The sequence below is a fragment of the Oncorhynchus gorbuscha genome, linkage group LG02, assembly GCF_021184085.1.
Source record: "Oncorhynchus gorbuscha isolate QuinsamMale2020 ecotype Even-year linkage group LG02, OgorEven_v1.0, whole genome shotgun sequence".
NCBI lineage: Eukaryota > Metazoa > Chordata > Actinopteri > Salmoniformes > Salmonidae > Oncorhynchus > Oncorhynchus gorbuscha.
Window position 1 is genome coordinate 110,225,045 of NC_060174.1, and position 15,532 is coordinate 110,240,576.

Genomic DNA, 15,532 nt, shown 5'->3' on the forward strand with positions numbered 1-15,532 from the left:
ACGTTGAATATCCATTTGAGCATGGTGAAGTTAATAATTAGGCTTTGGGTGGTGTATGAATACACCCAGTCACTACAAAGATACAGGCGACCTTCCTAACTCAGTAGCCGGAGAGGAAGGAAACTGACAGAGTTTTGAAATCAGTGAAATGCCTTTATGAAGCAGAGTATGATAGCTAAGGAGATTCTGACTTTTGATTGCAAATGCGGAGGGAGTCAAAAAGAGAACACAGGAGGCTGTTGTATAAAACACATATCTCCTGATTACAACTAAGGGCAACCATGGCATCCGTGACAGAGAGAGAGAAGCGTTCATCCATGTATACAGTTAAGAGAGTCTAGCTTACTCCTATTTTCAAATATTATACGTTTCTAATTTTGTCAGAAGGTCATATTCATTGCAAGTTAAAGCATACTGTTAGCTAGCTAATCTTAGCTGGCTGGCATGCTAACTAACGTTAATTATGTGATCTGTGTAGTAATATTATTCATATCTCAGAGCTATTTGCATTACTAGTTATAGCCCAATGTTATCTAGCTAGCTAACATTGAACTTAGCTAGCTAATAGTTGGTTAGCTTTAGCTACCTGTAGATTCATGCAGGCTAGTAATGTTATGAGTTCCGGTTATGGTTCATTGTTTAGCTAGCTAGCTAGCTACATGTCTAAACAAAATACCCTATGGAACCCTATGGAAGTAACAATTTCTCTGTACCGTCTTCACCTTCTGTATCATGTGCATGTGACAAATAAACATACCATTTATTTTATATAGTGTGTGTTTATCAGACACAGTAATATGAAGAACAACATGACCTGCACCAAAGTCAAATTATGATATACTGTTAGGCCAGTGTAGCCAAAGTGAAATGGCTAGCTAGTTAGCGGTGGTGCGCGCTAGTGGCGTTTCAATGGGTGACGTCACTTGCTCTGAGACCTTGAAGTAGTGGTTCCCCTTGCTCTCTAACGGCCGCGGCTTTTGTGGAGCGATGGTTAACGATGCTTCGAGGGTGACTGTTGTTGATGTGTGCAGAGGGTCCCTGGTTTGCGCCCGGGTATGGGCGAGGGGACGGTCTAAAGTTATACTGTTACATTGATGCTGTTGACCCGGATCACTGGTTGCTGCGGAAAGAGAACGAGGTCAAAAGGGGGGTGAGTGTAGCCAAAGTGAAATGGCTAGCCAGTTTGCGGTGGTGCGCGCTAGTGGTGTTTCAATCGGTGACGTCACTTGCTCTGAGACCTTGAAGTAGTGGTTCTCCTTGCTCTGCAAGGGCCATGGCTTTTGTGGAGCGATGGGTAACGATGCTTCGAGGGTGACTGTGGATGTGTGCAGAGCGTCCCTGGTTCGCGCCCAGGTCAGGGCGAGGGGACGGACGTAAAGTCTGTTACACCAACGAGACAGTGTCCAAGCTCTAACAGGTCGGGGCGAGGGGACGGTCTAAAGTTATACTGTTACACCAACGAGACAGTGTCCAAGCTCTAACAGGTCGGGGCGAGGGGACGGTCTAAAGTTATACTGTTACACCAACGAGACAGTGTCCAAGCTCTAACATTCACCCTGCTTTTGTTTCGTCACAACTTTAAGCTATTTTCTGTAATTGGCTCACCATTAACTTGTAAATATTGATCTTGTGGTGAGATTATTTTCCTGTAACAATGTATACAAATTAGCTAAAGTGAAGACGTTGTCAGCTATATGATTTGGTCATTATTTGAACTGGCCAGCCAGCTAACTTTTTCGGGCTAGGGGGCAGTATTTTCATGTCCGGATGGAAAGCGTGCCCAAAGTAAACTGCCTGCTACTCAGGCCCAGAAGCTAGGATATGCATATCATTAGTAGATTAGGATAGAAAACACTCTGAAGTTTCTAAAACTGTTTGAATGATGTCTGTGAGTATAACAGAACTTATTTGTCAGGCGAAACCCAGAGGACAAACCATCCAGGTTTGGGGTCACTCTCTTTTTTCTTTCAAGGCAGTTGCTTGCAGTTCCTATCGCTTCCACTGGATGTCAATAGTCTTTAGAAAATGGTTGATGTTTTTCCTTTGTGTAATGAAGAAGTAGCCCTGTTCAGAACGAGGGTAGAGGGAAGTGTACTGTAGTAGTATAAATCCCCCAGCACAGTCCCTGCAGCCGGACAACTTTCTCATGGCTTCTGGAGGGAAATGCTGTAGGAACGCTCAACCGGTGTCGCTCATTCAGCTGACAGAAACGTTCAACCTGTTTTCCCCATTAAGCAGCGGGTCGGAGTCAGAGGCCGAGTCTTCTCTGGTCTCTACTCCTCCCGTTACGGGGTCTGAGACGCCGAAGCCTCCCACCATTAGCTCTGGCAAACTAGTCATTGGCGACTCCATCACCCGCAGTATTAGACTTAAAACGAATCATCCAGCGATCATACACTGTTTACCAGGGGGCAGGGCTACCGACGGTAAGGCTACGCTGAAGATGGTGCTGGCTAAAGCGATATTGTTATCCACGTCGGCCCCAACGATGTTTGGATGAAACAGTCAGAGGTCACCAAGTGCAAAATAGCTTCAAATCAAATCAAATCAAATGTTATTTGTCACATACACATGGTTAGCAGATGTTAATGCGAGTGTAGCGAAATGCTTGTGCTTCTAGTTCCGACAATGCAGTAATAACCAACAAGTAATCTAACTAACAATTCCAAAACTACTGTCTTATACACAGTGTAAGGGGATAAAGAATATGTACATAAAGATATATGAATGAGTGATGGTACAGAGCAGCATAGGCAAGATGCAGTAGATGGTATTGAGTGCAGTATATACATATGAGATGAGTATGTAAACAAAGTGGCATAGTTAAAGTGGCTAGTGATACATGTATTACATAAGGATGCAGTCGATGATATAGAGTACAGTACATACGTATGCATATGAGATGAATAATGTAGGGTATGTACTTTGGGACTAAACACCTCCCTTTGCAACTGGATCCTGGACTTTCTTACGGGCCGCCCCCAGGTGGTAAGAGTAGGCAACAACACAGGAGTATCATCGGTACAGGGCCACAGTGGCTCCCAACCCCTCCTGCCTCAGCCTCCAGTATTTATGCTGCAATAGTTTATTTGTCGGGGGGCTAGGATCAGTCTGTTACATCTGGAGTATTTCTCCTGTCTTATATAGTATGCTCCCTCTCACTCTCTTTCTCTCTTTTCTCTCTTTTCTTGGGTGACCTGAGCCCTAGGACCATGCCTCAGGACTACCTGGCATGAGGACTCCTTGCTGTCCGCAGTCCACCTGGTCGTGCTGCTGCTCCAGTTTCAACTGTTCTGCCTGCAGCTATGGAACCCTGACCTGTTCACCGGGCGTGCTACCTTGTCACGAACCTGCTGTTTTCGACTCACTCTCTCTCCCGCACCTGCTGTCGAGAACTCTGAATACTCGGCTGTGAAAAGCCAACTGACATTTACTCCTGAGGTACTGACCTGTTGCACCCTCTACAACCACTGTGATTATTATTATTTGACCCTGCTGGTCATCTATGAATTTTTTAACATCTTGGCCATGTACTGTTATAATCTCCACCCGAACAACCAGAAGAGGACTGGCCAGCCCTCAGAGCCTGGTTCCTCTCTAGGTTTCTTCCTAGATTTCTTCCTTTCTAGGGAGTTTTTCTAGCCACTGTGCTTCTAAAACTGCATTGCTTGCTGTTTGTGGTTTTAATGCTAGGTTTCTGTATAGCACTTTGTGACATCGGCTGATGTAAAAAGGGCTTTATAAATACATTTGATTGATTGATAGACTGTTCTCTCTGATACCACACGGCAAGCGGCACAGGAGCGCCAAGTCTAGGTCCAAAAGCCATAAGACTGCTGAACAATTAATCAAATGGCCACCCGGACTATTTACATTCACACCCCCTTTGTTTTTACACTGCTGCTTCTCGCTGTTTATTATCTATGCATAGTCACTTTGCCCCTACCGACATGTACATACTACCTCGACTAACCTGTACCTCAGCACATTGACTCGGTACCGGTAGCCCCTGTATATAGCCTCCACATTGACTCTGCACCAGTACCCTCTGTATGTAGCCTCCACATTGACTCTGTACCGGTACCCCTGTATATAGCCTCCACATTGACTCTGTACCGGTACCCCCTGTATATAGCCTCCACATTGACTATGTACCGTAACACCTGTATGTAGCCTCCACATTGACTCTGTACCAGTACCCCTGTATATAGCCTCCACATTGACTCTGTACCAGTACCCCTGTATATAGCCTCCACATTGACTCTGCACCAGTACCCTCTGTATGTAGCCTCCACACTGACTCTGTACCATAATACCCTGTATACAGCCTCCACACTGACTCTGTACCGTAATACCCTGTATATAGCCTCCACATTGACTCTGTACCGTAATACCCTGTATATAGCCTCCACACTGACTCTGTACCATAATACCCTGTATATAGCCTCCACACTGACTCTGTACCGTAATACCCTGTATATAGCCTCCACATTGACTCTGTACCGTAACACCTGTATGTAGCCTCCACATTGACTCTGTACCAGTACCCCTGTATATAGCCTCCACATTGACTCTGTACCAGTACCCCTGTATATAGCCTCCACATTGACTCTGCACCAGTACCCTCTGTATGTAGCCTCCACATTGACTCTGTACCGGTACCCTCTGTATGTAGCCTCCACATTGACTCTGTACCGGTACCCCTGTATATAGCCTCCACATTGAGTCTGCACCAGTAACCTCTGTGTGTAGCCTCCACATTGACTCTGTACCGGTACCCCTGTATATAGCCTCCACATTGACTCTGTACCGGTACCCCCTGTATATAGCCTCCACATTGACTCTGTACCGTAACACCTGTATGTAGCCTCCACATTGACTCTGTACCGTAACACCCTGTATATAGCCTCCACATTGACTCTGTACCGTAACACCTGTATGTAGCCTCCACATTGACTCTGTACCGGTACCCTCTGTATATAGCCTCCACATTGACTCTGTACCGTAATACCCTGTATATAGCCTCCACATTGACTCTGTACCGGTACCCCTGTATATAGCCTCCACATTGACTCTGTACCGGTACCCCCTGTATATAGCCTCCACATTGACTCTGTACCGTAACACCTGTATATAGCCTCCACATTGACTCTGTACCGGTACCCTCTGTATATAGCCTCCACATTGACTCTGTACCGTAATACCCTGTATATAGCCTCCACATTGACTCTGTACCGGTACCCCCTGTATATAGCCTCCACATTGACTCTGTACCGTAATACCCTGTATATAGCCTCCACATTGACTCTGTACCGTAATACCCTGTATATAGCCTCCACATTGACTCTGTACCGTAATACCCTGTATATAGCCTCCACACTGACTCTGTACCGTAATACCCTGTATATAGCCTCCACACTGACTCTGTACCGTAATACCCTGTATATAGCCTCCACACTGACTCTGTACCGTAATACCCTGTATATAGCCTCCACATTGACTCTGTACCGTAATACCCTGTATATAGCCTCCACACTGACTCTGTACCGTAATACCCTGTATATAGCCTCCACACTGACTCTGTACCGTAATACCCTGTATATAGCCTCCACATTGACTCTGTACCGTAATACCCTGTATATAGCCTCCACATTGACTCTGTACCGTAATACCCTGTATATAGCCTCCACACTGACTCTGTACCATAATACCCTGTATATAGCCTCCACACTGACTCTGTACCGTAATACCCTGTATATAGCCTCCACATTGACTCTGTACCGTAATACCCTGTATATAGCCTCCACACTGACTCTGTACCATAATACCCTGTATATAGCCTCCACACTGACTCTGTACCGTAATACCCTGTATATAGCCTCCACATTGACTCTGTACCGTAATACCCTGTATATAGTCTCCACATTGACTCTGTACTGGTACCCCTGTATATAGCCTCCACATTGACTCTGTACCGGTACCCCCTGTATATAGCCTCCACATTGACTCTGTACCGTAATACCCTGTATATAGCCTCCACATTGACTCTGTACCGTAATACCCTGTATATAGCCTCCACATTGACTCTGTACCGGTACCCTCTGTATATAGCCTCCACATTGACTCTGTACCGTAATACCCTGTATATAGCCTCCACATTGACTCTGTACCGTAATACCCTGTATATAGCCTCCACATTGACTCTGTACCTGTATCCCCTGTATATTGTCTCCACATTGACTCTGTACCGGTACCCCCTGTATATAGCCTCCACATTGACTCTGTACCGTAATACCCTGTATATAGCCTCCACATTGACTCTGTACTGGTACCCTCTGTATATAGCCTCCACATTGACTCTGTACCGGTACCCCTGTATATAGCCTCCACATTGAGTCTGTACCGGTACCCTCTGTATATAGCCTCCACATTGACTCTGTACCGGTACCCCCTGTATATAGCCTCCACATTGACTCTGTACCAGTACCCCTGTATATAGCCTCCACATTGACCCTGTACCGGTACCCTCTGTATATAGCCTCCACACTGACTCTGTACCGTAATAACCTGTATATAACCTCCACATTGACTTTGTACCGTAATACCCTGTATATAGCCTCCACACTGACTCTGTACCATAATACCCTGTATATAGCCTCCACACTGACTCTGTACCGTAATACCCTGTATATAGCCTCCACATTGACTCTGTACCTTAATACCCTGTATATAGTCTCCACATTGACTCTGTACTGGTACCCCCTGTATATAGCCTCCACATTGACTCTGTACTGGTACCCTCTGTATATAGCCTCCACATTGACTCTGTACCGGTACCCCTGTATATAGCCTCCACATTGAGTCTGTACCGGTACCCTCTGTATATAGCCTCCACATTGACTCTGTACCGGTACCCCCTGTATATAGCCTCCACATTGACTCTGTACCGGTACCCCCTGTATATAGCCTCCACATTGACCCTGTACCGGTACCCTCTGTATATAGCCTCCACACTGACTCTGTACCGTAATAACCTGTATATAACCCCCACATTGACTTTGTACCGTAATACCCTGTATATAGCCTCCACACTGACTCTGTACCATAATACCCTGTATATAGCCTCCACACTGACTCTGTACCGTAATACCCTGTATATAGCCTCCACATTGACTCTGTACCTTAATACCCTGTATATAGTCTCCACATTGACTCTGTACTGGTACCCCCTGTATATAGCCTCCACATTGACCCTGTACCGGTACCCCTGTATATAGCCTCCACATTGACTCTGTACCGTAACACCTGTATATAGCCTCCACATTGACTCTGTACCGGTACCCTCTGTATATAGCCTCCACATTGACTCTGTACCGTAATACCCTGTATATAGCCTCCACATTGACTCTGTACCGTAATACCCTGTATATAGCCTCCACATTGACTCTGTACCTGTACCCCCTGTATATTGTCTCCACATTGACTCTGTACCGGTACCCCCTGTATATAGCCTCCACATTGACTCTGTACCGTAATACCCTGTATATAGCCTCCACATTGACTGTGTACCGTAATACCCTGTATATAGCCTCCACATTGACTCTGTACTGGTACCCTCTGTATATAGCCTCCACATTGACTCTGTACCGTAATACCCTGTATATAGCCTCCACACTGACTCTGTACCATAATACCCTGTATATAGCCTCCACACTGACTCTGTACCGTAATACCCTGTATATAGCCTCCACATTGACTCTGTACCGTAATACCCTGTATATAGCCTCCACACTGACTCTGTACCATAATACCCTGTATATAGCCTCCACACTGACTCTGTACCGTAATACCCTGTATATAGCCTCCACATTGACTCTGTACCGTAATACCCTGTATATAGTGTCCACATTGACTCTGTACTGGTACCCCCTGTATATAGCCTCCACATTGACCCTGTACCGGTACCCCCTGTATATAGCCTCCACATTGACTCTGTACCGTAACACCTGTATATAGCCTCCACATTGACTCTGTACCGGTACCCTCTGTATATAGCCTCCACATTGACTCTGTACCGTAATACCCTGTATATAGCCTCCACATTGACTCTGTACCGTAATACCCTGTATATATCCTCCACGTTGACTCTGTACCGTAATACCCTGTATATAGCCTCCACATTGACTCTGTACCGGTACCCCCTGTATATAGCCTCCACATTGACTCTGTACCGTAACACCTGTATATAGCCTCCACATTGACTCTGTACCGGTACCCTCTGTATATAGCCTCCACATTGACTCTGTACCGTAATACCCTGTATATAGCCTCCACATTGACTCTGTACCGGTACCCCCTGTATATAGCCTCCACATTGACTCTGTACCGTAATACCCTGTATATAGCCTCCACATTGACTCTGTACCGTAATACCCTGTATATAGCCTCCACACTGACTCTGTACCGTAATACCCTGTATATAGCCTCCACACTGACTCTGTACCGTAATACCCTGTATATAGCCTCCACACTGACTCTGTACCGTAATACCCTGTATATAGCCTCCACACTGACTCTGTACCGTAATACCCTGTATATAGCCTCCACATTGACTCTGTACCGTAATACCCTGTATATAGCCTCCACACTGACTCTGTACCGTAATACCCTGTATATAGCCTCCACACTGACTCTGTACCGTAATACCCTGTATATAGCCTCCACATTGACTCTGTACCGTAATACCCTGTATATAGCCTCCACATTGACTCTGTACCGTAATACCCTGTATATAGCCTCCACACTGACTCTGTACCATAATACCCTGTATATAGCCTCCACACTGACTCTGTACCGTAATACCCTGTATATAGCCTCCACATTGACTCTGTACCGTAATACCCTGTATATAGCCTCCACACTGACTCTGTACCATAATACCCTGTATATAGCCTCCACACTGACTCTGTACCGTAATACCCTGTATATAGCCTCCACATTGACTCTGTACCGTAATACCCTGTATATAGTCTCCACATTGACTCTGTACTGGTACCCCCTGTATATAGCCTCCACATTGACTCTGTACCGGTACCCCTGTATATAGCCTCCACATTGACTCTGTACCGTGATACCCTGTATATAGCCTCCACATTGACTCTGTACCGTAATACCCTGTATATAGCCTCCACATTGACTCTGTACCGGTACCCTCTGTATATAGCCTCCACATTGACTCTGTACCGTAATACCCTGTATATAGCCTCCACATTGACTCTGTACCGTAATACCCTGTATATAGCCTCCACATTGACTCTGTACCTGTATCCCCTGTATATTGTCTCCACATTGACTCTGTACCGGTACCCCCTGTATATAGCCTCCACATTGACTCTGTACCGTAATACCCTGTATATAGCCTCCACATTGACTCTGTACTGGTACCCTCTGTATATAGCCTCCACATTGACTCTGTACCGGTACCCCCTGTATATAGCCTCCACATTGAGTCTGTACCGGTACCCTCTGTATATAGCCTCCACATTGACTCTGTACCGGTACCCCCTGTATATAGCCTCCACATTGACTCTGTACCAGTACCCCTGTATATAGCCTCCACATTGACCCTGTACCGGTACCCTCTGTATATAGCCTCCACACTGACTCTGTACCGTAATACCCTGTATATAGCCTCCACATTGACTCTGTACCGTAATACCCTGTAAATAGTCTCCACACAGACTCTGTACCGTAACACCATGTATATAGTCTCCACATAGACTCTGTACCATAATACCCTGTACATAGCCTCCACACTGACTCTGTACAGTAATACCCTGTATATAGCCTCCACATTGACTCTGTACCGTAATACCCTGTATATAGTCTCCACATTGACTCTGTACCGTAACACCATGTATATAGTCTCCACATAGACTCTGTACCATAATACCCTGTATATAGCCTCCACATTGACTCTGTACCGTAATACCCTGTATATAGCCTCCACACTGACTCTGTACCGGTACCCTCTGTATATAGCCTCCACATTGACTCTGTACCGTAATACCCTGTATATAGCCTCCACATTGACTCTGTACCGGTACCCTCTGTATATAGCCTCCACATTGACTCTGTACCGTAATACCCTGTATATAGCCTCCACATTGACTCTGTACCGGTACCCCCTGTATATAGCCTCCACGTTGACTCTGTACCGTAACACCCTGTATATAGCCTCCACATTGACTCTGTACCGGTACCCCCTGTATATAGCCTCCACATTGACTCTGTACCGTAATACCCTGTATATAGCCTCCACACTGACTCTGTACCGTAATACCCTGTATATAGCCTCCACATTGACTCTGTACCGTAATACCCTGTATATAGCCTCCACATTGACTCTGTACCGTAATACCCTGTATATAGCCTCCACATTGACTCTGTACTGTAATACCCTGTATATAGTCTCCACATTGACTCTGTACCGTAATACCCTGTATATAGCCTCCACATTGACTCTGTACCCGTACCCTCTGTATATAGCCTCCACATTGACTCTGTACCGTAATACCCTGTATATAGCCTCCACATTGACTCTGTACCGGTACCCCTGTATATAGCCTCCACGTTGACTCTGTACCGTAACACCCTGTATATAGCCTCCACATTGACTCTGTACCGGTACCCCTGTATATAGCCTCCACATTGACTCTGTACCGTAATACCCTGTATATAGCCTCCACACTGACTCTGTACCGTAATACCCTGTATATAGCCTCCACATTGACTCTGTACCGTAATACCCTGTATATAGCCTCCACATTGACTCTGTACCGTAATACCCTGTATATAGCCTCCACATTGACTCTGTACCGTAATACCCTGTATATAGCCTCCACATTGACTCTGTACTGTAATACCCTGTATATAGTCTCCACATTGACTCTGTACCGTAATACCCTGTATATAGCCTCCACATTGACTCTGTACCGTAATACCCTGTAAATAGTCTCCACACAGACTCTGTACCGTAACACCATGTATATAGTCTCCACATAGACTCTGTACCATAATACCCTGTATATAGCCTCCACACTGACTCTGTACAGTAATACCCTGTATATAGCCTCCACATTGACTCTGTACCGTAATACCCTGTATATAGTCTCCACATTGACTCTGTACCGTAACACCATGTATATAGTCTCCACATAGACTCTGTACCATAATACCCTGTATATAGCCTCCACATTGACTCTGTACCGTAATACCCTGTATATAGCCTCCACATTGACTCTGTACCGTAATACCCTGTATATAGCCTCCACATTGACTCTGTACCGTAATACCCTGTATATAGCCTCCACATTGACTCTGTACCGTAATACCCTGTATATAGCCTCCACATTGACTCTGTACCGTAACACCTGTATATAGCCTCCACATTGACTCTGTACCGGTACCCTCTGTATATAGCCTCCACATTGACTCTGTACCGTAATACCCTGTATATAGCCTCCACATTGACTCTGTACCGTAATACCCTGTATATAGCCTCCACATTGACTCTGTACCGGTACCCCCTGTATATAGCCTCCACATTGACTCTGTACCGTAATACCCTGTATATAGCCTCCACATTGACTCTGTACCGTAATACCCTGTATATAGCCTCCACATTGACTCTGTACTGGTACCCTCTGTATATAGCCTCCACATTGACTCTGTACCGTAATACCCTGTATATAGCCTCCACACTGACTCTGTACCATAATACCCTGTATATAGCCTCCACACTGACTCTGTACCGTAATACCCTGTATATAGCCTCCACATTGACTCTGTACCGTAATACCCTGTATATAGCCTCCACACTGACTCTGTACCATAATACCCTGTATATAGCCTCCACACTGACTCTGTACCGTAATACCCTGTATATAGCCTCCACATTGACTCTGTACCGTAATACCCTGTATATAGTGTCCACATTGACTCTGTACTGGTACCCCCTGTATATAGCCTCCACATTGACCCTGTACCGGTACCCCTGTATATAGCCTCCACATTGACTCTGTACCGTAACACCTGTATATAGCCTCCACATTGACTCTGTACCGGTACCCTCTGTATATAGCCTCCACATTGACTCTGTACCGTAATACCCTGTATATAGCCTCCACATTGACTCTGTACCTGTACCCCCTGTATATTGTCTCCACATTGACTCTGTACCGGTACCCCCTGTATATAGCCTCCACATTGACTCTGTACCGTAATACCCTGTATATAGCCTCCACATTGACTCTGTACCGGTACCCTCTGTATATAGCCTCCACATTGACTCTGTACCGTAATACCCTGTATATAGCCTCCACATTGACTCTGTACCGTAATACCCTGTATATAGCCTCCACATTGACTCTGTACCTGTACCCCCTGTATATTGTCTCCACATTGACTCTGTACCGGTACCCCCTGTATATAGCCTCCACATTGACTCTGTACCGTAATACCCTGTATATAGCCTCCACATTGACTCTGTACTGGTACCCTCTGTATATAGCCTCCACATTGACTCTGTACCGGTACCCCCTGTATATAGCCTCCACATTGAGTCTGTACCGGTACCCTCTGTATATAGCCTCCACATTGACTCTGTACCGGTACCCCCTGTATATAGCCTCCACATTGACTCTGTACCGTAACACCTGTATATAGCCTCCACATTGACTCTGTACCGGTACCCTCTGTATATAGCCTCCACATTGACTCTGTACCATAATACCCTGTATATAGCCTCCACACTGACTCTGTACCGTAATACCCTGTATATAGCCTCCACATTGACTCTGTACCGTAATACCCTGTATATAGTGTCCACATTGACTCTGTACTGGTACCCCCTGTATATAGCCTCCACATTGACCCTGTACCGGTACCCCCTGTATATAGCCTCCACATTGACTCTGTACCGTAACACCTGTATATAGCCTCCACATTGACTCTGTACCGGTACCCTCTGTATATAGCCTCCACATTGACTCTGTACCGTAATACCCTGTATATAGCCTCCACATTGACTCTGTACCGTAATACCCTGTATATATCCTCCACGTTGACTCTGTACCGTAATACCCTGTATATAGCCTCCACATTGACTCTGTACCGGTACCCCCTGTATATAGCCTCCACATTGACTCTGTACCGTAACACCTGTATATAGCCTCCACATTGACTCTGTACCGGTACCCTCTGTATATAGCCTCCACATTGACTCTGTACCGTAATACCCTGTATATAGCCTCCACATTGACTCTGTACCGGTACCCCTGTATATAGCCTCCACATTGACTCTGTACCGTAATACCCTGTATATAGCCTCCACATTGACTCTGTACCGTAATACCCTGTATATAGCCTCCACACTGACTCTGTACCGTAATACCCTGTATATAGCCTCCACACTGACTCTGTACCGTAATACCCTGTATATAGCCTCCACACTGACTCTGTACCGTAATACCCTGTATATAGCCTCCACACTGACTCTGTACCGTAATACCCTGTATATAGCCTCCACATTGACTCTGTACCGTAATACCCTGTATATAGCCTCCACACTGACTCTGTACCGTAATACCCTGTATATAGCCTCCACACTGACTCTGTACCGTAATACCCTGTATATAGCCTCCACATTGACTCTGTACCGTAATACCCTGTATATAGCCTCCACATTGACTCTGTACCGTAATACCCTGTATATAGCCTCCACACTGACTCTGTACCATAATACCCTGTATATAGCCTCCACACTGACTCTGTACCGTAATACCCTGTATATAGCCTCCACATTGACTCTGTACCGTAATACCCTGTATATAGCCTCCACACTGACTCTGTACCATAATACCCTGTATATAGCCTCCACACTGACTCTGTACCGTAATACCCTGTATATAGCCTCCACATTGACTCTGTACCGTAATACCCTGTATATAGTCTCCACATTGACTCTGTACTGGTACCCCCTGTATATAGCCTCCACATTGACTCTGTACCGGTACCCCCTGTATATAGCCTCCACATTGACTCTGTACCGTGATACCCTGTATATAGCCTCCACATTGACTCTGTACCGTAATACCCTGTATATAGCCTCCACATTGACTCTGTACCGGTACCCTCTGTATATAGCCTCCACATTGACTCTGTACCGTAATACCCTGTATATAGCCTCCACATTGACTCTGTACCGTAATACCCTGTATATAGCCTCCACATTGACTCTGTACCTGTATCCCCTGTATATTGTCTCCACATTGACTCTGTACCGGTACCCCCTGTATATAGCCTCCACATTGACTCTGTACCGTAATACCCTGTATATAGCCTCCACATTGACTCTGTACTGGTACCCTCTGTATATAGCCTCCACATTGACTCTGTACCGGTACCCCCTGTATATAGCCTCCACATTGAGTCTGTACCGGTACCCTCTGTATATAGCCTCCACATTGACTCTGTACCGGTACCCCCTGTATATAGCCTCCACATTGACTCTGTACCAGTACCCCTGTATATAGCCTCCACATTGACCCTGTACCGGTACCCTCTGTATATAGCCTCCACACTGACTCTGTACCGTAATAACCTGTATATAACCTCCACATTGACTTTGTACCGTAATACCCTGTATATAGCCTCCACACTGACTCTGTACCATAATACCCTGTATATAGCCTCCACACTGACTCTGTACCGTAATACCCTGTATATAGCCTCCACATTGACTCTGTACCTTAATACCCTGTATATAGTCTCCACATTGACTCTGTACTGGTACCCCCTGTATATAGCCTCCACATTGACTCTGTACTGGTACCCTCTGTATATAGCCTCCACATTGACTCTGTACCGGTACCCCCTGTATATAGCCTCCACATTGAGTCTGTACCGGTACCCTCTGTATATAGCCTCCACATTGACTCTGTACCGGTACCCCCTGTATATAGCCTCCACATTGACTCTGTACCGGTACCCCCTGTATATAGCCTCCACATTGACCCTGTACCGGTACCCTCTGTATATAGCCTCCACACTGACTCTGTACCGTAATAACCTGTATATAACCTCCACATTGACTTTGTACCGTAATACCCTGTATATAGCCTCCACACTGACTCTGTACCATAATACCCTGTATATAGCCTCCACACTGACTCTGTACCGTAATACCCTGTATATAGCCTCCACATTGACTCTGTACCTTAATACCCTGTATATAGTCTCCACATTGACTCTGTACTGGTACCCCCTGTATATAGCCTCCACATTGACCCTGTACCGGTACCCCCTGTATATAGCCTCCACATTGACTCTGTACCGTAACACCTGTATATAGCCTCCACATTGACTCTGTACCGGTACCCTCTGTATATAGCCTCCACATTGACTCTGTACCGTAATACCCTGTATATAGCCTCCACATTGACTCTGTACCGTAATACCCTGTATATAGCCT

At 45.7% G+C, this 15,532-nt stretch overlaps 1 protein-coding gene across 4 annotated transcripts in view; it reads right to left on the reverse strand.

The window, feature by feature from the left end:
* The window catches only part of LOC124015538 (cell adhesion molecule 2-like), a 946,327-nt gene that overhangs the window by 400,017 nt on the left and 530,778 nt on the right, over positions 1–15,532 (reverse strand). The window lies entirely within an intron of this gene.